We start from the raw sequence: 22,037 nt of genomic DNA, 5'->3' as shown, positions 1-22,037 counted from the left end.
TCTCTGAGCATTTAATTGGCCCGAGTGTGTGGACTCTTGAACTATCAGTTCTTAAAGAGTTTTCCAACATTGCCTGAACAGGGCAGAGATCAGACCGAGGGACGGAGGGCCAGAGGGAGGCTGAACATGGCTAAGAGGAAACTGTCCTGACTGGACAACTGTGCCCTGGGCATTTCTCACCTGAATCGTAACCTGTTGACTTCCCTAATCAACCCCATAGTCTTGAGCATGGTCTGTGAGTTCTATGAGCCACTGCAACGAATCATGGAACCCAGCTGAAAAGCAGACGGCACTGTAGGCTGACAGCTGGTGTCCGGATTGGTTAAAATATGTAGATATATATTAGATAATGGGGGCAGATCTAACCTTAGCCTCTTGGGTCTTGAGCAGCTGATGTTGATGATGGGGCTTTCCCTCCCCTTTGTGTCACTGGGGATCAGATGGCACCTCCGGTCCTTTTTCCTACGTTTCTCAATGAAGTTCTCATAGGACAGTCCTTACTGCCCACGAGGAATGACCAGGCACTTTGTCTCAATGGGGAACACAAAACAAAACATTCCTAGTTGCAACTTTCCTAGCCACTGCACTTTTCAATTTTCTTAAAAATGTCTTCATGATAAGCCCCCGTGATCTCTCAAGATGAGAGATCGTGAATAGAAGATACATGAATGGATTGGGGCTCAAACTTAATCACTACCCTAATCTAAGAACAATTCGCTCTTATGCCATGGCCCTGTTCAATGCCTGCCCCCATGGAGTGATCCCTGAAGAGATGGGTTGTGACGTGTGGTGAAACAGATAGATGGTGCCTGGCTAGCAGAAAAAACAGTGGCTGGGGTCTTAAAAGCTTGTCTTAAAACAAGTCACCCTCCAAGTGAGGAGTCAGGTAAGTCTACCCAGACTATGTGATCCAAGAAAGGTAAATAAACATTTTTTTAAACATAGCAAAAGGAACGCATTAGAGCTTAAATTCTGAACACCTGTGTGCTGGAGGTTACGCATGACCGGGGAAGCCCAAAGCCCATGCACAGGGTTGGTCCCCAAGCTCCTGGCGAATCTCCTCTGACGACGGACCAGGGCAGGAAAGGCCTTGTGCCCGGCAGAGTACATCGTAGGGCAGATGCCTGGGGTTGCAGTTAGGGCAAAATGTGACCCGTTGGCACTAGAGGTCCCTCTGGATCCAGTGTTCCAGTTTGTAATATTTCTACTTCGTTTTCACTTGAGATTTTGTTTTCTGTTTCATTCTGCCATTGTTAGTCGGTGATTTGCGTTTTGTTTTGATTTTGTATGTTTGTCTGTATATGAAACCCGCGGTAGGTACACCTGTAGAGACAAGAAGTGGATGAAGCTTTTCAAAGGGACACGGAAGGGGGTGGGAAACGGAGCGCTAGCAGAGAGTACCAGGAAGAAGAAATACCGTGGCATTGACAGTGGTGGTGATTGCGCAGCTCTTAAGAGTGTGATTGGACTCTTGCAGTGTATAGTATGTGAACTGCATGTTGGGAAACTTGTTGGAAATCAGTGAGCTGATTCATTTTAAAGGAAAACCCTGTGGCACACAGGTCTGTGGGACACAGGGCGCCACCGTGAGTGGCTAGACATGCGGTGGCAGCTGGGTTTGGGGGCTGTTTTTCCTGTATGCCTGGATAGAACCTAAGGCATCGGTTCTCAACCTGTGGGTCGTGACCCCTTTGGGGGGTCAAATGACCCTTTCACAGGCGTTGCCTGATTCATAACAGTATCAAAATTACAGTGATGAAGTAGCAAGGAAAATAAATTTTGGAGGGGGGATTTTATTTATAATCTAAGAGGAAGAAACCCTTCCTGGCCAACCAGGCTGGTCTTAGTTTTTAAGTCCTGCACGCCTCTCCAGGGCATTTCTTTTTGTAAATAATTTTTACTGGGGGTTTGTACAACCCTTATCGCAATCCATACATCAATTGAATCAGGCATGTAACAAAAATAATGTTATGGTTGGAGGGTCCCCTCAACATAAGGACCTGTCTTAAAGGGTGGCGGCATTAGGAAGGTTGAAAACCACTGACCTAGGGTAACACAAAACACATGACTTTCTAGCACAGGAGTTGTGTGGCCAGGTAGACTGTAGTGAACCTTACTGTTTTTTGTCTTCTTAGTACCTAGTCCTTCTTCTGAAAAGTAAGTCACCCTTGGATTGGAAAAGTCACTCTTGTAATCAATGGAATCATCAGCCCACCGTCTGAATCTGCTCCTGCAGCCCTGCCCTTGGCCAGGTGACTCCGACGTGCCCTTCCCCACCCCTTGACTTTGTGACTGCCCTGGCGACTTACTTTGGCTGATAGAAAGCTGGAAAAGTCAGTGGAACTTCAAATCCTAAACTGTCAGGTGTGCCGTGGGCTTTCTCTTTGGTTTTTGCCCTGACAAGAGCTTCTCCTTCAGCCAGGACCTCAGAAGACACACCCGGGGATTGGCCCTGTCAATCCACCACAAGGAGTCTGGTTAAGCCAGACCTACAGCTTGAAGCTGAACCACCAACCTAAATACATTCACCTCAGCCAACCTCCAGCTACATATAAAGTAATGTATCTGATTGTAATTTGTCTCTGGAATGTTGTGGGGTCTTTGTTTTTGTTTTGTTCTCTTCATGGGAGCATTGCGTAACTAATTCACCAAGCCCCACTGTCACTCATCCCTTCCTTCCCTCTTTCTAGGACCTTTAGATATGGTCTGAATGAGATTCAGCATCTTTTAATACTTTCCTTAAATGCAAAGCCACCGTTCTTGGTCTAGGACCAACACTTGACCCAAGAAAAGTCAATCAGAATTTGTGATGGTTACATAATCTGGGTCAATTTGATACTAAAGAGTGAAGGGGTGGAGCTTAGCCTGTCAATCAGGTCTACGGAGATCAAGAGCTCACTGGAGGTCAGACCCATACTCTCTGCTCGGTGTTCCTGCTGACAAGCCACATGAAGCTACACTAGTGGAGCCAGAGCCCTGGAGCTGGGGGAGCCACGTGGAGACCCACCCCAGTGCTGAGATGCTTCTACCGCTACTAGATCCACAAGGCTTTCTACCCACTGCCTGTGATCTTCCCGCATTCAGCATGATTGCATGGCTGCATGAGTCTGAAGAGGAATTTATAGAATGGTATCGGACATACGGGCTACCATCGGACTTATGGACTTGATCTGGATTGGGCTGGGATGTTTTCTCAAGATACAATTGCTCTTTTATACAAAGCTCTTAATGAGTGTCTCTGGATTTGTTTCTCTACCCAGACTAACACAGAATTTGCTCCCAAGACCTTTCACAGTAGAACCAAGGGAAATGGGCACTTCTGTAACAAATGATAGACATGCTTCCACCCTTCTGGTGAGGAAATTAAGGAGAGACAGACACAGGGACAAGAGTGACATAGCAAGATGAATGCCAAGCCCTGACTCAAGATCTGGGAGGGGCTCTGATTTCTGTTGTCCGGCAGGCAAGTGAGCAGTTGCCTCCGTTTTCTGACCCAACACCCCTTCCAGGAACTGTCCGTTTTAGCCAAAGTTCCTGCAAGTTTCCTCTTCTGTCCCTTGCAACCTTGAATACTGCAGACAAAACAAACAAACAACAACAGCAAACAAACAATACAGTCCAGAGGCACAGGGGAGGGATCAGCCAACAACCCCTGCAGCAGAGTGGGAGGGGAGGCCTCCTGAGGGTAGGACAGACCGACTAAGTGTGAAGGATGAGCGGGAGCTGATCCGAGAAGGGGACTAGAAAGAGAGAGAAGGCAAAATCAGTGAAGACCTAGAGATGGCGGGTTCCTACGAAAATGTGGCTGGGAAGGGGCTGGGCTCTAAATCACCTGGAAAATTGGGACTCTTGCTGGCGGCAGAGGGGAGCCACGGAAGGCCTTTCAGCAGGAGAGTGGTCTTTTAGAAGGCTTGTGTCCCCTGGCTCAAGCCTGGAGATTGATCTGGAGCACTCCGGAGACCAGTTAGGAGGCTGTTAAAGGCATCCAGGCATGAGATGAAGGTATCCAACGTTCAGGTGAAGCCCTCCAGCTGTAAAATATGGGGCTTTCTCAAAGTCACTGTGCAGTATTTGTCTGTTGAATTGAAAATTGGGGAGTCGGAGCCATTTTCTTGAAGCTTAGTGTGGGGGAAGCTGGGCCTTCCACTTATCATTATGAGGAACAATGCTTTGATAAGGTGACGGTGGTTTGGCCACTTGGTCCATCTTTCTCCTCCGAGCAGCCTCTCGGGGACAAGTCCAATTCCTGGGAGTCAACGCCCTGGGGCCACCAACTCCTTCTCATTGTTCAAGAAGTGCTGGGTGTTGCATTTACCCAGAATAAGACCGCTTCTCATTTACTTACCTAGCAGCTGTCAGAGCCCGAGATTTCATTCTGTAGGCGTAAGCAATTTCCCTGCAGTCAATGTAGCTTCATCTCCAGTTTGTTGTCTGCCAGCAGCAGCGCACAGAGGTGCTCCAGCGGCTCTGCCTCTCTCCTAGAGCAGCAATTAGAGACCTCTGCTGCCAGGCTCACAAATGCAGCTAGTAGCAACTGTCACTCTTGAGTCATGTGCTCCAAAAGGTTGAATAGGTTTGCCCGGAGACCTTCACATGAAGAAATGGCCTGGTGATATTCAAGGGAAGCCCAATGGGAGCAAGCTGTGGTTTAACTCTTTGTTGGGGGGGGAGGGTTAGGAAGGAAGGATCATTGTTTCCTGGTAGTCCGGGGGATGCTTGGCTTTGGGAAGGCAGGATCTAGCTGTTTATTGAAAAAGATGACGTCTAAAGGGAGCCATAAGGAAAAGTGCTTAGACAATCAAAGTTGGATTGACCTTATGCGTATGGTATCTGCGAACGGAAAACCCATTGTCTGGACTGTATTCAGAGAGAACTCATCAAGTGGAGAGGGGGCGTAGCCACAACAAACAACCAGTTTCTGGTTTGCAGGAGCCTGCCCCGCTTTTGCATTTGACTGTTCCCAGTTTATAATGTCTTCTACGCATGTCTCCACAGGCCTCTGGGTAGTCAGGGCAAGGCATGGCTCCGGTCACTTGGACCAGTCTCTGGGCACAAGAGGGCCTTGGCTTTGAAAACCATTCCCTCAGGTCCCAGTGGGGGTAAAGTGGCTGGTCCCAGGTCCTCCTTCCTCCTCTCTCCTGGTCTTGTCACCACACACTCACTGGAGCCTCCCTTCGGAGGTCCCTTTGTTACAGCCCAGAGGATGCTCTCACCCTCCTGACAAAGCAGCCTTGGTGCCTTATGTCAAAATAATCACTAACCCAAAACGAAGGCAAGATTCACACATAGCCCTGCTGTACCCTCAGGGGATCGAAAACGAGTGTTCAATGTTTAACCTGGATTGATGAGGTTTGCTGAAAACTATTGGATAAAATGAAAACTTTCTTAAAGGGATAAATCACTGGGGAGCTCTGCCCCCACCTCGCATTGATTTTTGGATTCAGTTAATGATTTCAGCACGGAGAACATAAGGCTAGGTGGAAGTTAAAGAAATGGAAAGGCCACATTAACCTCTACATTTTAACTGGATGTTGATTTTTGACATTGAAATACTATAATTAACCCAGACTATTTTCCAAAGATTCCAATTTTTTGCTGATGTTCAAAAGTATTGCAGAAAAGCTGATTCCTAATTATTACATACAGCATTGCATAAATTTCTTCCTAATTAAAAAGCCTCTAAATTCTAAATAATCAATTTAAGAAGGCATATGGTTTTTAAAAAATTAGGCATTTAATTTCCAAAGATTTATTAGTAATTTGTACTGTAGCTCATTAATTATGGTTATAATGGCACTGCAGTCATAGAAGAGATTGATGTAATGATATGATTGCAAATTTATTTTGATATGTCGTCTTTAATATGAAAGCATTACAATATACTTAGTTTTCCAGCCCCTTCTTAATTATGCTTGAAAGCATTAGTTTAATGAAAGATAAAAGGGCTTGATAAGTGTACCATCAGAATTTATTTGAAAAACTATTTTCAACATGAAACAAACAAATTGCGTTTCGCCTTGGCAAAATGAAATTTTCAGCTGGTAATAAATTAAAAGGTAGCAATGCCTTCAAATTAAGTCGTTCTTGATACAGAATCTCCTATTAACCATTGTGGCAATTTAGCGCAGGGCTCAGCATGAGAAAGCAGTTAAGCTGTACAGGGAAGCCTGCTGACAGCAATGGACAGAACTCCACATAAACAATGAGAGGCCTGCAAACATTGGGAGGGCTTTTTTCTGTTTCCTTTGTCATGGGAATTTCTAGGCAGAGAAACTTTTTTTTAAAAACCTGGCAACTATTTTAAATATTGACCTGGTTTTTCTGTTTTCTTTTTACTTTAAAAAAAAATCATTTTATTGGGGGCTCATACAACTCTTATCACAATCCATACATACATCAACTGTATAAAGCACATGTGTTCATTCGTTACCCTCATCATTCTCAAAACATTTGCTCTCCACGTAAGCCCCTGGCATCAGCTCCTCATTTTCCCCCTCCCCGCTCCCTCTTCCCTCATGAGCCCAGGATTTTCTTTGCTGTTATAGGAGTGGAGAAAGGATTTTTATTTAGAAGTGGAAGATGCCGCTGATCTGTTTTACTGACTAGAAACACGTGATCCTTCTGGAGAGACTGGGGTCCCAAACAAAACCCTGTGACTCATTGCAGGAAGAAGACAGCGCTGAAAGTCGCTTTGCAGAAGGCCTGGAGCTGGAGAGTGCAGTGTAGCGAAAGGAGCAGGGACAAGAGAAGGCCCCAAATGAGGGAGACCCACCCAGGGCTGTCCCAAGGGGCTCAAATGTCACACCGACTGTAAAGATGACCCGGAGCTGGGCCGGGCACGGGTCGCTAAGTCAGAACCGACTCCATGGCACCTAACACGACCACAGCAAAGAGCTGCGTGGGTTAGCGGTTACACACTGGGCTTGCCACCACCGAGTCAGCAGTTTGAAGCCGCCCACCTACCCCTCAGGAGACAAATGAGTCTTTCTGCTCCCGTACACAGTGACAGTCTCAGAAACCACCAGGAGTGTTGGACCCTGCCCTAGAGGGTTGCTATGAGCCGGAATCCACTCCGTGGCAGTGCATTCTTGGAGCCCTGGTGGCTGAGGGGCCTATCTGCAAGGTCAGCAGATCGAATCCATGGGAGAGAGATGCATGTTTTTTTGTCCAGGTAACATTTTACGGCTGTGGGAACATAAACGGGGAGAGTTCTTCCCTCTTGTGCAGGGACACAGTGACTCAATGTTGATTCCACGGTGGCGGTTTTCTTTCTAAGCACGCATTTCCAACCAGAGAGCCCCTGCAAGGGGACTCTTGGAGAGCCACAAAAATGCTTCATCTGGAACATGCTGCTCGTCAGAGGTCCAGAGTCCATGGGGGGTACTCGCGGGGTACGCTTGCTCTGCCATCTTTGCTTTCATTTCGTGGGCTCTTGCAAGACATGCTCGGTTTGGACAGCCCTTGTTAATGGCTGGGACTTCACCGGCAGGGTCCCCTTGGTCTCCAGTGCCTGCCCCAGCCCACCCCTTCCATTTTCCCCACAGTGTGGCAATTCGATAACCGGCTCTCACTGCCTAGTTAGCTGGATGGCCTTGAGCGAGTCTCCGTGTTTCCTCCACCAGGAAAACCCAAATCCAGACAAGTTGTTGCAGAGTGAACTACGAATCATGATGACTCTGACTTGTCCACAGGAACTGACCCCAGGAGGATTTGTCCATGGCTTGCCCGGTCTTTCTTACAAGGCCCCTCTGGATGGACTTAAAGGCCAATCATTCAGTTAGAAGTCAAGCACATTAACAGCACTTACCATGCAGGGATCTGTCAGCAATTAAACAGTCCCCGGGTTGCCTGGAAGGTAAAGAATGGGGATGCATGGCCGCAACATGGTACAGGGAAATGCTTGGTCACTCTTATCTATCCTGTGCTTAAAAAGATGAACACACAAATTCACTCTCTTGCAGTAAATTCTGACTCAGAGAGACACTCTAGGACAGCATAGAACAGCCCCTATGAGTTTCTGAGATAGTTCTAGAAAGCCTCATCTTTCTCGCTCGGAGAGGCTGATAATTTTGACCTGCTTGTGGGAAGGAGCCCCATGAGGAACCACGCTGTGATGCAGAGAATAGTGGGCTGTTGATTCTACAGCTATTTTGGGGGGGGGGGCACTTCATTCTGTTTTTAATAGAGAGCTTCCTTCTGTGGGCATAATATTTAAAATTAGGATTTGTGGGCATCTGCCCACTCCGAATCCACAAACCCATAGAAAAGACAACTGCAGGTATACAAACCACCAGCACAATAGTATAGCAGCATGCCTGTGTAAGGATCATGAGGCCGGAAAGCAGTTCATTCTTTCTCAGAGAGTATAAAAGGGTCTGAAAGAGAAAATAATAAATATGTGCACCCTGAAAGAAGATCAACCAGGTGAAAAAGAATACTCAAGCCGATTGTCAGTCAGAGACTGAAGGGTCCACGCCAGATGCTAAGTAACCTCAAGAAGCTTAAATTCAAAATAAATCATTTATTAAAAGAGCGAGCGAGAGAGAGAGAGAGAGAGAGAGACGCTTAAGTTGGTTGCGGCTAACAGGATAACCAGGCTGTTGAGAGAGAACCTGAAATTTTGAAAAAGGGCCAAGATTTTTCTCCTGGGTCAAAATTAACTGAGAGTATAACATCTCCAAGGATGTTCTTGTCTCTTCTCCCAGCACGTGGGTTTGAAATGTGTGCTGGGATCTGCTCCGAGCAGAATAAGCAAACACATACCCTATCGCAATGATTAAACTTGAGCTCTACAGTGATGGACGTCATCAAAGGAAAAGCAGTATGGCATCTCACCACATGCACATCACACACGCCCCTAACACTGCATGCCTGTCCTAGTGTGACGGGTGGTGATTCAGTAAGATGTGGACAATGCTGGAAACTTTAGGTTAAGTCAACTCTGCATTTTGCATTAAGAAAACGTAAGACGGAGTGTATTAAAACCTTTTTATTCCGTGTGTATTCTATCCCAGGCATTTGGGTGTGTGTGTGTATATATATATATATATATTTCTGCTGTCACACTACACGTAATTACAATGTTTGCTGTGTCTGTGTTCAAGGACTCAAATTGACTGTGAGGATTGGCATTATTCATTTACTCTCTGAGGCCTTTCTTTCCCCATCTGTAAAATTCATACACCTCACAGTGCTCTTCCAGGCCTAAAGGTGTCTGATTTGTAGGAAAGGAGTGAGTTCTTCTGATTAGGAAAACAGACATTTCCGTATATGCACTTAACAATCTATACATATGCTTAAATTTTCTTTTTAGAACTCTACTTACAATGTTTAACTAACATTCAGGCTGATGTCAAGGTATAAAACTTTAGAATGAAACTTTGCTCGGCTCTGGGTTTTGGATATTGTATTTGTTTCGTAAGGCTGGATAACAAAATATTATAAACCTTGTCACTTTTCTCAGTGTATAAAATACTGTATAAGAACCAGAGTTGATTGTCTCACTGTGGTGGAAGGGGGAGTCCAGGAGCAGGGTGCGGCCCTTGGAGACTTTTGGAAAGCATCTGTCCCATGTCTCTACCTCCAGCTTTTGGCCGGCAGCTGCAACATCACACAGCTTCTTCCTCTGTTTCTGGGTCTTTTCTTTTCCTCTTTTATAAGAACAGGAGTTGGACAGGATTAGGACAAACCCCCCCCCATTCCAATATGAACTCATGACTTAACTGATGAACATCTTCAAAGACTCTATTTCCAAATATTTCCAAACAAACTCACATTGACAGGCACGGCGGCTAAGATTTCAAAATATCTCTGAGTGGTAGGGGGCACAATTCACACCATAAGCGATAGCTGTGATTTCATGATTCATCTCCCCTGCATTCCACGTAATTCAGGGGTTTATGCACTAGTTCTTGCCAAAATAAAAAGACAACAAAACTCCAGGTTTGGAGACTAGCTTAAATGGATGTGGCAGATACCTTCCCTTCCCCGCAGAGAGTTCAGATCATTAAGACAGGTTCCTAAACTCCAGACAGTGGTTTCTAGGCTGGTCCATCACCATTAACTACAGGAGCTACATGAGCACCCCAGAGGCTCCAGCGTAGCGCCCATTAGTATCGATAAGAGTTACTCTACTACACCGAGGGGAGAGAAAGGCCACAATAAGGCTTTTACAAAGCTATTTAATATATCAGCTTTCACAAAGATAAACGGTATCACTAAGACAAAACAAGAAAAGATGGGCTCAACTTCACAAACTATTGGCACTGTTAATCATATTTTGAAATATTGCTGGTATATATCTTGGAAAACACAACCCCGTTGCCATCTTTCCGATAGGAGAGGTGACTGTTCTCACATTGAGATACACTGATAACTCCAATTCCTCCTTTCCTCCCTAACCGGCATTACGGCATTGAGTGAGATTAGGTAAACCCAAAGCTTAAGTATCAAAATTGAAGATGATACTTCATCGTAAAGAAATCATAAAGAGACAATCAACTGCATATATATATGAGTATATGCCTATATGCAATAAAGTTATATAATGATCTCTAGTGTATATTTTTCATTTATATTCACAGCATATTATAAAAGTGTATACCTATGTAGTTTAAGGTTGACTTATTTCAAGAAAAAGTTATTGTAAAAACTGGCTGATCTCCATTTATATGCCATTTCTAATTTTCAAATGAGGCATAAAAATAAAATGCAGAGGTCACTAGATTTCAAAGCATTTTCGTATTCATGACTTTCAATTCTGTGACATGAGGAGGATATTAGGAATATAAACCTAATATCTTTCCCACGATCCCCCACATGATATGTGGCAAGAGCAGGATGGGGTACCTGTTCATGTAATTCCTGCTTTGGGGCATGAGAGCATTTATGGAGAGGTAGATATGTAATCCAGGAGGATATCAATTCCTCATTCTTGCTTCGTGATGATGGTCCACTGAGAAATATGCTCAGCTGGCCTTACGGGTCTTTGATGAAGGTTTGTCTTCTGACCTCAAGGAAAATGTTACTCTTTGTGGCAGATACTTAGACCTCTTGCCTTCCCCTTGTTCCTGACCCAACCATCTCGATTTTACTCAGTGCTACCCTTCGAGTATTGAGACTCCCAGACTCCCTTGCAGCGAGAGCCTTGTCACGGGTCACAGTCTTTGCCACCAGTGTGGATATTGAAGTTCCTGGATGGAGCTTCCTGGGAAGAAATAGAATATGGGCATTTCTGCTGATCTTCTCTGCTTTTTCCTTCTATTTTTTTCTGCCTGCATTAGAGAGATAGCTCCCGCTGTATAAGAATAAGAAAGAAAGATGCTGAGAGAGTAAGAGAGTTCAGACAAGCGTAGAGCTTTGTGGCATTAAGGAGGTACTGTATGAGTCCTGGACTGCCTGCCTTCAGGCTCCTTCCAATAAAATAAGTAGAGTGGCTGCTGGGTCTTAGTGCCCCATAGCACAGGGTAGAACTGCCCCAGTGACTGTAACTGTTGGCAAAGATAGAAAGCCTCTCATCTTTCTCCCAAAGAGCAGCTGGTGGTTTTGAACTGCCAACCTAGCAGACCACAGCCCAACTCATAACCACTATACCACAGGGAGAAATGGGCCTTAGGCTTGCTAAGTCATTGTAGCTCTTGCTACTGAACTCAATGCTAATTTATGGGAGTAAAACAAAAATCAAAAATGGGAAAAAGAAAAATATAGAGAGATAGAAACAAAAGAAAATCCATGATTTGTCTATCAGGCAGAAACTCTTCAATACAACCAAGTCTTTCAGCAACGATCCACCTCTCCCACAGTCCACCACCAGGAAGGCCCCTAGGGCAGGCTTCGCAACTGACAACTCCAGAGAAGCAAGTCTCACAGGTGGGTTTTTGTAGCTTGCCACTCCATGCTGCTGATCCTCATCTGTAAAATGACGATATTCATAAAATATACCTCTTAAGGCTGTCCTCAAAATCTAATGAAGTAGTACAGGGAATGTACTTAGACAGATGCCAGGCATATTATAAGTGGTTTTAAAAAGTACTGCTCATTTATACTATGACCTGGAAGTAAGAGAGACCAGTCGTCATTGATTCTGCTCCAGCAAAAATTACTGAGACACAGTCCTAGAAATTATCTTTCTGTAGGCAGCGGTTCTCGGCCTGTGGGTCATGACCCCTTTGGGGGGTCGAATGACCCTTTCACAGGGGGTCACAGGGGTCGCCTGATTGACAAGAGTAGCGAAATGACAGTTAAGAAGTAGCAACAAAATTAATTTTATGGTTGGGGGTGACCACACCATGAGGGACTGTATTGAAGGGTCGTGGCATGAGGAAGGTTTCTTCGCAAAAGATACTAGAAGTGTGGGTGTTTGCCCAGGAAGTCATTGTAAGGGGGAAATACACGTATGTGTTTATATTGGATAATTTGGAGGTTACATCATAAATATCAAACCTAGTCCTTATTTTCAAAAAGCTCACTATCTGTTTGAGGGGGGAGAGCTGTTGGGGCTAGAGAGTAGGAAATAGTGTTTTACAACTCATGTTGCTCGCTGCGATCATGATAATAAATAGTACAAGGTTTCAAAGAAAGGAGATCTCAATATTTGCCTCAGTCTTTCATCGAAGAGATGATGAAGTAGAACATAGCTCCTTAGAAGAGGCCTCTTGGAATATAAATGCCCTCAAAGTACAGATTCCGTCACCTTCATTCAAAACCCCGATTCAAATATGGTCCATGACACATACAATGACTTTTCCCAAATGGGCTTTTGATAGTTTTCTTTTGGAGTTTTGCTTTTGCAAAAGCACACAGTTGTTCAGCATTTCCGGCTTTGATGAAGTAGTTTGTGGGAGACTAACGTTCGTAACAAGCACAACTAGAAAACCAGGTACAATGAAAATGTCTCTGAAGGCATCAGAGATCAGGCAAGGTATCCAAGACTTGAAGGAACGAAGTCCCCCGGGAGAGGGCAGGGCCGCCGAAAGGAGCCCCGAACTCACTAATTTATCCCTGCAGATATTTTCTGATTCTTAATTGCCAACGACAAGAGGTTAAAAAACAAACAAACAAACAAAGAGCTGCTGGAAAGCAGAGTGCAATTTTCCACATCTTGTGGTGCTGGGTAGACAAAAGTTGGGATTCAACGGTCTCCGAGGCTCTCGCGAACATCCCAGGTTCCTGAGACTCTCCAAGGACATCGCACGGCCATTGTATCAGCATCGGACTCCGAGGCCTGTGAGACGGGAAGGAACTGCGCCTGTGGGCTCCCGAGACCCTAACTCGCCAGGGGCTCTAAAAGTCTGGTTTATTCCCCTAAGGAGCCGCTGATGGTTCTGACTGCTGACCTCCCAGGGAGAACCCCAGTGCCTAACCACTACGCCACCAGAGCTCCCTATGAAAGACGTTATCTATCAGCAGATAAGCCCGATGAAGATTGATGGTGGAAAAGATGAAACTCTTGTTTTGAAATCATGGCAGGCTCACTGGAAGTTGGGTAAAGAAAACAGAGACCACCAGGGTGCCCTCTCCATAGCTTCTCCACTGGTCGCATCTTATATAATAAACACATCTTCAGAACTAGGAAATGCTGTTGACATGGCCTCTGAAACGTTCTTACTTAAAGTAGCTTTGCGGGCTCATAAGGAAGACCATAGGGATTCGGTTTCAGTGATCATGAAAACGCTCCTGTAGTTAAAAACGGAGCCCTGGTGGCATGGTATTGGGCTGCTACCCGCAAGGTCAACAGTTTGGAGCTCCTACCCATTGTTTGCTTGTTTTAAAATAGCTGAAAAGGACTATAAGTGTACCTTGCGGGTCCTTAGCTAGGTTAGAGGGTCAACTAAAAGGTTAGGGGAATGAGACGCGACCTCTATTTCCGAGGGAGCCTACAGCTGGTTAATAAACTAGGAGATGAAACATAAGAAAAAGAGACAAACATGACACGTCTGGTCAGCTGAGTCCGGATTCATTTGAGGTGCATGCCATCTTCATTTCCTAGAGTTGCTGCAACATCCGCTGGGGTGACTTAAGAACGGATATTGACTCTATTCTGGAGATTGAATATGCAAATCAGGGTCTAGGCCATGCCCAACCTCTTTCCTAAATTCTGGTGTTCGCTAACAATCCTTGGATTGCTTTAAATGATCCTCAAATAGAATGAGGCTTCTATGTGTACATGTTTCGAGATCTATACTGCTTTGAGATAACCTGGGATGGATTAGAATTCCCATCTGCCCTGGAATGGTACACCTTGACTAGACGGGGATTATTCCATTAGCTGTAAGGTGATTACACTGTATTAAATTAGATTTCAGCTACAGGTATAGGGTGACCATTCTCCAACACCTTTTTTGGAGAGTGATACAATTCAATCCATACCAACCCTCCTCCCCTAGACTCTAGAAGTCCAGCTTTATCTTCAGATAGATCTCTCTAACGGTGAGTGTCATCCAGAACTCTCTACTGCTTTTCATCCATAGGGCCAAGCATTCTACCCAAGTGTATAAGAACCGGGGGAGAAAGATGAAACTTTCTACTCCCGTGAAGGGTTACAGACTTGGACACCCACGGGGGCAGTTCTGCCCTGCCCTCTGGGGTCACTAGGAGTTGGCATGGAGTGAATTTGTGTTTTGGTTTTTGGTATTAAGAAACAGGATGAAGAAGAAACTGACAACAGAAACAGACCCATGGATGAAACAAATATTATACTTACCTTTAAAATAATTGTGGTTAGTATATTAAAGAAATAAATTATAAAATGGAGAATTGCACACATAAACACCCCCAACTGAAATCTATTTAGAAGGAATGAAATAGAAATTCTGGGGCTGAAGTGGTAGAATTGAAACCAAGATCCCAGTAGATAGATGTAATCACAGCAGGCCATAGCGGTAGGGAAGAGCAGGAACGTGATCAGACAGGCCGGGAGAAATGGATCACACTGACGCCCAGGGACCTAAGTGGATGGAAATCCAGCAAAGACACACATGGGATAGAGGGAAAAGTTTAAACAGACTCTTTGGGTTCCCAGAAAGAGAATGGGACCAAATTCATGAAAGAGATCCCTACAAGCCCGAGAACATAATTTGTTCCCAGGCAGGATAAATCCCAGTTGTTCAAAGCAAGCTTATCCAACGCCATGGATTTGTTCATGAAGCTGCTCAAATCCACGGGCCTTAGACTGGAGAGTGAGGTAGTAGTGTGACGTTTGAATTCAGCATTGCCTTTTCAACAGGTAAAACCAAGGAAGATCAGGTTGAGATAAAGTTACTCATGTGTGTTCCTTTTTACTCTTACTAACCTCAAGTCCCTTTTAAAAACCAGAATAAAATGAATATTTCAACTGTGATTTTTTTAATTTGCTCTAAAATGAAAAGTTATTACCATCTTAATAACTTTTTCAGCTTTCTAAAAATTAGTTGTGATATGTTCCTGTAAAAGTCAGCTCTACTTTGACATTTGAGTGCTGATGTTTAGCGTAATACTTCTATTCTTTTTTCTTATATACCGGCCATATTTTTCTTTAAAAAAAAAAGCCAAGCTTTACAAGTTGTGAATTTTTTCTTCTTTTAGAAGTTTTGCAGAAGCTTATGGTTGGAGGGCAAAGCCTTCCTACAAACTTTTACCAAGTGTTTCAGGACTCCCCCCTCCCTTTCTGGACAAAATCCACCAGGAATCTTTCAGAGACTGCTGATAAGGCAAGGGAAGCCCAGTCTTAGACACTCCGTCTTGAACTGGCTCATGCTTCAGCTGCTTGCCTTTGGTTTGAGGAAAGAAGGAGGAGTGAGATTTGTCAGCATATCATCAGATGCTCGGGTTGCTTTACACTTTCTTCCAACGTCGCTGTGACTTCATTCTTCCAGGGGGAACATTCGCTGCTGAACGATGCTGGCACAGCCCTGATGGCTTCCTTCAGTGTTTGCAAGGTGACAGCTGCACTCCCTGAGCAGTCCGTCTAGCTGGCCTTGAGTGGAGTGTAGCCAGCAGTAGCACACGCCCTGCGAGACCTTGACTTTCTAGTTTTTCTTTTCCGTGAGCTTCCTGCAGTCACTCTCTCCCCGCCCCTAAGTGACTGCTCACTAGATGTTGCAGATGGAACTGTGTCCCTTCAAAATAGTGCTGTGAATCTTAACCTCTGTGCCTGTGTGTGGTGATTACATAATTTTGTATCAACTTGAAGATATAGAAGTGTAGGGGTGGAATCTAGCCTGTCAATCAGGTCCCAGCCTGATGGTACCTGCTTGTGGGCGTGGCCTTCTCATGAAGAAGGTCCTAGGCACCTCCCCACTCTCTCTCTGCTTCATCTTCCTCTTGTGGAGCCACAGGGAGACATGCAAGAGCTCTGTGAGGCTTCCATCGCCATTGGAAACACGAGACATTGCACATATCAGCCTTTGATCTTCTTGCATTTTGTGTGGCTTTGTGAGTCTGAAGAGGGACCGATGAACTAGTATCAGACTTATGGACTTGGGCTGGGATATTTCCTTGCTATGCAATTACCCCTTAATATAAAGCTCTTTCTTATCTATAAATGAGTGTCTCTGGATTGGTTTCTCTAGTCAACGCAGCCTAACACACTGTCGTTATAATCCTGTTTGGGGTTATGACCCATTTGAGTTGTCTTGGTTACGTTAATGAGGCAAGATTGGTATAGGGTGTATTTTGAGTCAATCTCTTTTGACATATAAAAGAAATTAAGTAAGTGAACAGAACAGAGATGAGTTCTAATAGGTGCTAAACACACAGTGGTGATCTCGAAAGAACAAAGAAACAAGCTGAAGAGATAGGGCTCTTACTCCAGAGCCAACAGAGAGAGGAAGTTGGCACTCTGAATCCAGGCTTCCAGCCTCCCAAACTGTGAGAAAATACTTCTCTGGTAAATAAAGCCACCCACTTGTGCTATTTCTGTGTGTAATTACAGCACTAGACAACAAAGACACTAAACCAAAGAAAAGTTAAAATCTCCCATGTGTAGCATGGATATGGTTCTAGATAGAGGAGAACTGACCCAGTGTAGAGAAAGGCAGGATACATATTTCTCCACATTGACTCCATCTTGAACATCTACTATTTGTTCATGGAAACAGCAGTCAGGAAATCCAACACACTGCATTGAGTAAATCTGCTACACAAGGTCTCTTTGAAGTATTGAAGAGCAAGGATGTCACTTTGAGGCTTAAGGAGCACCAGACCCAGGCCATGGCATTTTCAGACACCTGACATGCGTGTGAAGGTTGGAGATTGAATGAAGAAGACCAACAATTGATGCCTTTGAATTGTGATGCCTGGAAAGTACTGTGGAGTGCTCAAAGGACAAACAGATCTGTCCGGAAGAAAGAGGTACAGCCAGAATGCTCCTTAGAAGCAAGGATGGCAAAACTTCATCTCATGTACTTTGAGCATATTCTCAGGAGAGACCAGTCCCTGGAAAAAGACATCATACTTGGTGAAGAAGAAAGAAAAAAAAAAAACAGAGGGAAGACTTCAACAAGATGGATTGACCCAGTGCCCGCAATGGTGGGCTCAAACATGAACAACCGTGAAGATGGCACCGGAGCAGGCAGCGCTTCCTTCCGTGGTCCCTGTGAGTCAGCCCCCTCTTGCCAGCACCCAACAGCAACAATGACTTTCAAAGTCCCCAGGGTGGCGCGTGAAGGAAGGATAGGGGACTGCAATAAATGAGGCCATTTCTGTATTGCAAGGGTTGCTCACAAAGAAAAGAGTCTTCTCCTGTAAGAGACCAACTGCTGTTGCTACCGCAGAAGGGAGGGACGTGTTTCCATTTCTCTCCTGGAAGGTCACTCAATGTTTCCCTTCCACGGCCACTCTAGTGACGCACTGAGCCTTTAAAGAATATAATTTATCTACTGGGTTTATGTTATTTCAGGAATCCTAGCAGGTCTTAAATCTGGCCAGCATGTATTTTATCTGTGGAAAAGAAAATTGGTTCTCTAGGAACCTGAGAAATTATAGCAGGACTATCGGCAGGAATTCCTTAAGGCAGGTTGCCTTTTCTGATCTGAGAGGTGAGCTTAGCTTCATTTCTCTGCCTGCTTCATAGTACCTGAGCTCCTGGAGGCCAAAGACGACGTTTTAACCATCGTGAGCTCTGGAAATTGGAGCAGAGACCTGACATCTAATGAGAGCTCATTAAGTCACAAGGCTGACAACTAACCTATTATCTCTGTGATCCAAGACAAAATGGCAGCCATATAGGCTCATGACCATCTTATAAACAGCTCTGTATGTCAGGCCCTGGGTAGGAGATTTCGGGCATTGTGTCTTAAAGTAACGAGTTCCTGCTCTGACCTAGCTTGCCATGTGGCTGGAGTTTTGAGTCTTGCGGAAACAAATTCATCAGCTCCAGCAGTGTGGGCCGGGGTCAGGTGCGGCACAGTAAACACTCTAGATTCTGTCACATTCGGTATGTTAGCTATTTACCTAGGTGACTATTCACATTTAAATTAAATAGCATTATCCCCCCTCCCCAGTCATACTAGTTTCATTGTAAGTACTGAATCGCCACATATGACAATAGTTGCAATATTGTAGTGCCTACCTGTACTCTTACCATGGCAGAAAGTTATATTGGACCGAGCTACTGTATAAGTTCAGAGAGATAGAAAATTTCTCAGGGGAGGTTTCATGACATGCCCTGCAAGGAGTCAGTTCTTGGTGGGGGAGAAGCGGTTAATGAGAAGGGGAAGGCCGCCCAGCGAGATGACAGCACGAGCGAAGGGGAGAGTTGAAATATGTTTGGTGTCAGCCTTGGGAGCAAGAGAAGCAAGCTCACCATCCTGAGTCTATTCCTGGCCTCTCGTCTTCAGCTGGCTCGCACCTCGAACCAGGAGGAGTATTTTCCTTAGATCTCCCTTGCATTCTCATGGCTCTCGTTTTCATGTGATCCTACCCATTGTCCTGGCTTTACCAAAATGCTGGCCATTCTTCCACATCCAGGGATGACTAGACTCAACTTGTAGGTGCTCAAAGATCCCAGTGTGTTCAAAGGAAGTTCCCCTAAGGGGTCCCGGTGAGTCAGAATACTCACTGTGAGGAAGGATGCAGGCTTCATCAGGGATGAAGGGACACGAGCCACCTGCCTTACAGCCCTGCTCTGAACAGGGTGGCAAAGACCATGCCCACCGCCGTCACACGGCTCCTTTGCTTCACTGTTTGCTCTGCTGTAACTCAGGGTGATCAAAGTTGAACTTGTCGATCAGAGCAAGGCATCCAGGTGATGGCTGTCATTCAATCCCACCCCACTTCTTACTTCGAACCTCTAAGTTTGCCTCCCTCTGCCTCTCATGTGAATAAAACAAACAAACGCTCACTGCCGTTGAGTGGATGCCGACTCATAACAACCCTATAAGATGTGGTAGAATTTCTCCCTGTGAGTTTCCCAGACTGTGTTTATGGGAGTAGAGTTGAAAGCCCTGTCTTTCTCCCACAGAGTGACTGGTAGTTTCGAACTGTGGACCTTGTGGATCGCAGCCTAAATCATAACTACTATGCCACCAGGGCTCCTGTGAAAAAGGGTTGCAAATCCTCTCAATATTATCTTCCAAAGCTACTTTAGCCATTTCTACCATGCCCCCTTTTTTCAGTTTTACAATTTTTCATTGTGAATGAAACGAAAGTTTACTGGACAGATCATTTTGCACTCAACAATTCATATACAGTCCACTTCAACCCATCCATTGTAACACCCCCCCACTTCCTCTGTTTCCTGTCTGTAGCCCCCTTTTTTTTCTTCCCCCTTTGAAAAGTACCAAGTACTTTATTGGACAGTTGCCTGGAAGGCTATTCCACCCTAATTGTTTCACAAAATGTATGCAGTCTCATCATGTGTCTTTCTCTCTTCACAGCCCCTTCTGTGGTTCCTCTGTGCCTATAAAAATAAAGACCCGAATGCTCTCTACCATATCTGAAGTGCTCCTCATCAGAACCTCTCTCTCTAACATCTGAGTGCCTTATTACAAGCACATGAACTGCAGAGACTGTTTACAGAAGAGTCTTCAAAGTCAAATGAACATGTATTCAAATTCCTACTTAGCCACCATTCGCATGTGAAGTGAGATGCATTGTTTAACTGTGTCTCAGTCCTTTCTTCTAAAATATGAGCATGCCTGCCTAGAATATGGCCCAGTAGGTACTTCATAATACACCAGCATAAGTCAAGAATATTCCTACTAGGGTCCCAATTCATAGATGGTGCTGTTGTTACCCCCTATCAACTCATAGTGATCCTGTGTAAGACAAAACAAAACACTCTCCGGTCCTGCGCCATCCTCAAAATTGCTCTTTGAGCCCACTGTTGCAGCCACTGTCAATTTATCGTGTCAGGAGTCTTCCTTTTTACCCAGTTCCACTTCTTTACCAAGCATGATGTCCTTCTCCAGGGACTGGTCTCTCTTGTATCATGTCCAAAATATCTGCCATCTAAGAAGCATGCTGACTGTACTTCCAAGATGGATCTGTCTGTTCTTTTGGCAGTCTGCAGTGTTTCCAGTGTTCTTCGACAGCCCCACAATTCCAATGCATCAATTCTTCTTCAGGTTTTCTTACTCAGTGTCCAACTTTCACATGCTAAGGAGGCGATTGAAAATGCCATGGTTTAGGTCAGGCCACCTTAGTCATCAAAATAGCATCCTGGCTTTTCAGCGTTTTAAATAGCTCTTGTGCAGCAGATTTACCCAATGCAGTGGGTCTTTTGATCTCTTAACTGTTACTTCCATGAGCATTGATCCACATGAGAATGTGAATCCACGTAAGATAAAATCCTTGACAACTTCTTATCTATAAATGAGTGTCTCTGGATTGGTTTTTCTAGTCACAACTCAATGTAAAGAAGACCAAGAAGACATTTTAAGAAAATTGAAAACTGAATTGGTGAGAAAAAGGCCAGGGTAGTGGCACCAAGGAATTTGTTCGCATCATGTCATTGGACTGGCTCATTCTTCTAGGGTACCATTGGTCCATTCTTCTAGGGTACCGTTGGCCCATTCTTCTAGCATACCATTAACCCATTCTTCTAGGGTACCATTGACCCATTCTTCTAGGGTACCATTGGCCCATTCTTCTAGGGTACCATTAACCCATTCTTCTAGGGTACCATTGACCCATTCTTCTAGGCTACCATTGGCTCATTCTTCTAGGCTCTCCAAGAGGAATTTAATTAAGAAACCTACCTCATCTCCCCTCCAGCCTTAATATTACCCCTTCCGGCTTCTTTTTTATTCCCCAAACTCACCATTTCAAAGGAATGCGATTTGAGTACCTTGAAGAAACCCAAACTGCTTTTTGGACAGGGTCTAAGTCAGAGTACTGAGATCTCCCCGGGAAGGGTGGAAGAGATGGAAATGCCACATTGAAGAATATATTGACCTAGATAGAGGCTATGTCAAGAAATAAAAGCTTCATATTTTAAGATTTTTTGCTTAAGAAATATTTCTACTATTGGGGAATTTGTTGAGACTTACCCTCATATCAAAGGTGAATTCTTTGCTTTTAACACACTGTTCTAGCTGCTGACAGACATGGTCTCCCTTTTCCATGTCTATCTTAGGTCCCTTCTTCAAGGTCCAGTTCCCTTATGGACATGCACGGTAGCAGATACTGTGAGTGTCTCATTCATGTCCTTGCGGTCTCATCTCTTGGCAACAAAGGGGGCTTACTGGAAACCCTAAAATTTTCTACTTCAATTCTCCGCCCCCACCACCACCACCACCATCTTTTTTGAGACTCATTGACCCTCCTGCGATCAGATGAGATATTTCAGAAAACCAGTAGTCCCAGAAACAGTACTGAACACTGAGAGATGGGTATTTAATGGATAAATCTTTGCATTCTCTGTCTCTATTCTAGAAGGATAACTCTGAAACATGTTGGACACTGTCTCCCCTGGTTCCTAGGATCTCCCAGTAAGGTGGAACTCCAGTTGCCCAGAGTGGTTACTTCTCCATGTTATTGTGGGCCATCTTGCATCAATTCTTATTCATGGGGACCCTTTGTACAAACCGAATGACGTACTGCCTAGTCCTGCACCATCT

The sequence above is a fragment of the Tenrec ecaudatus genome, chromosome 4 (assembly GCF_050624435.1).
Source record: "Tenrec ecaudatus isolate mTenEca1 chromosome 4, mTenEca1.hap1, whole genome shotgun sequence".
Taxonomy (NCBI): Eukaryota; Metazoa; Chordata; class Mammalia; order Afrosoricida; family Tenrecidae; genus Tenrec; species Tenrec ecaudatus.
This window is presented reverse-complemented; position numbering follows the sequence as displayed.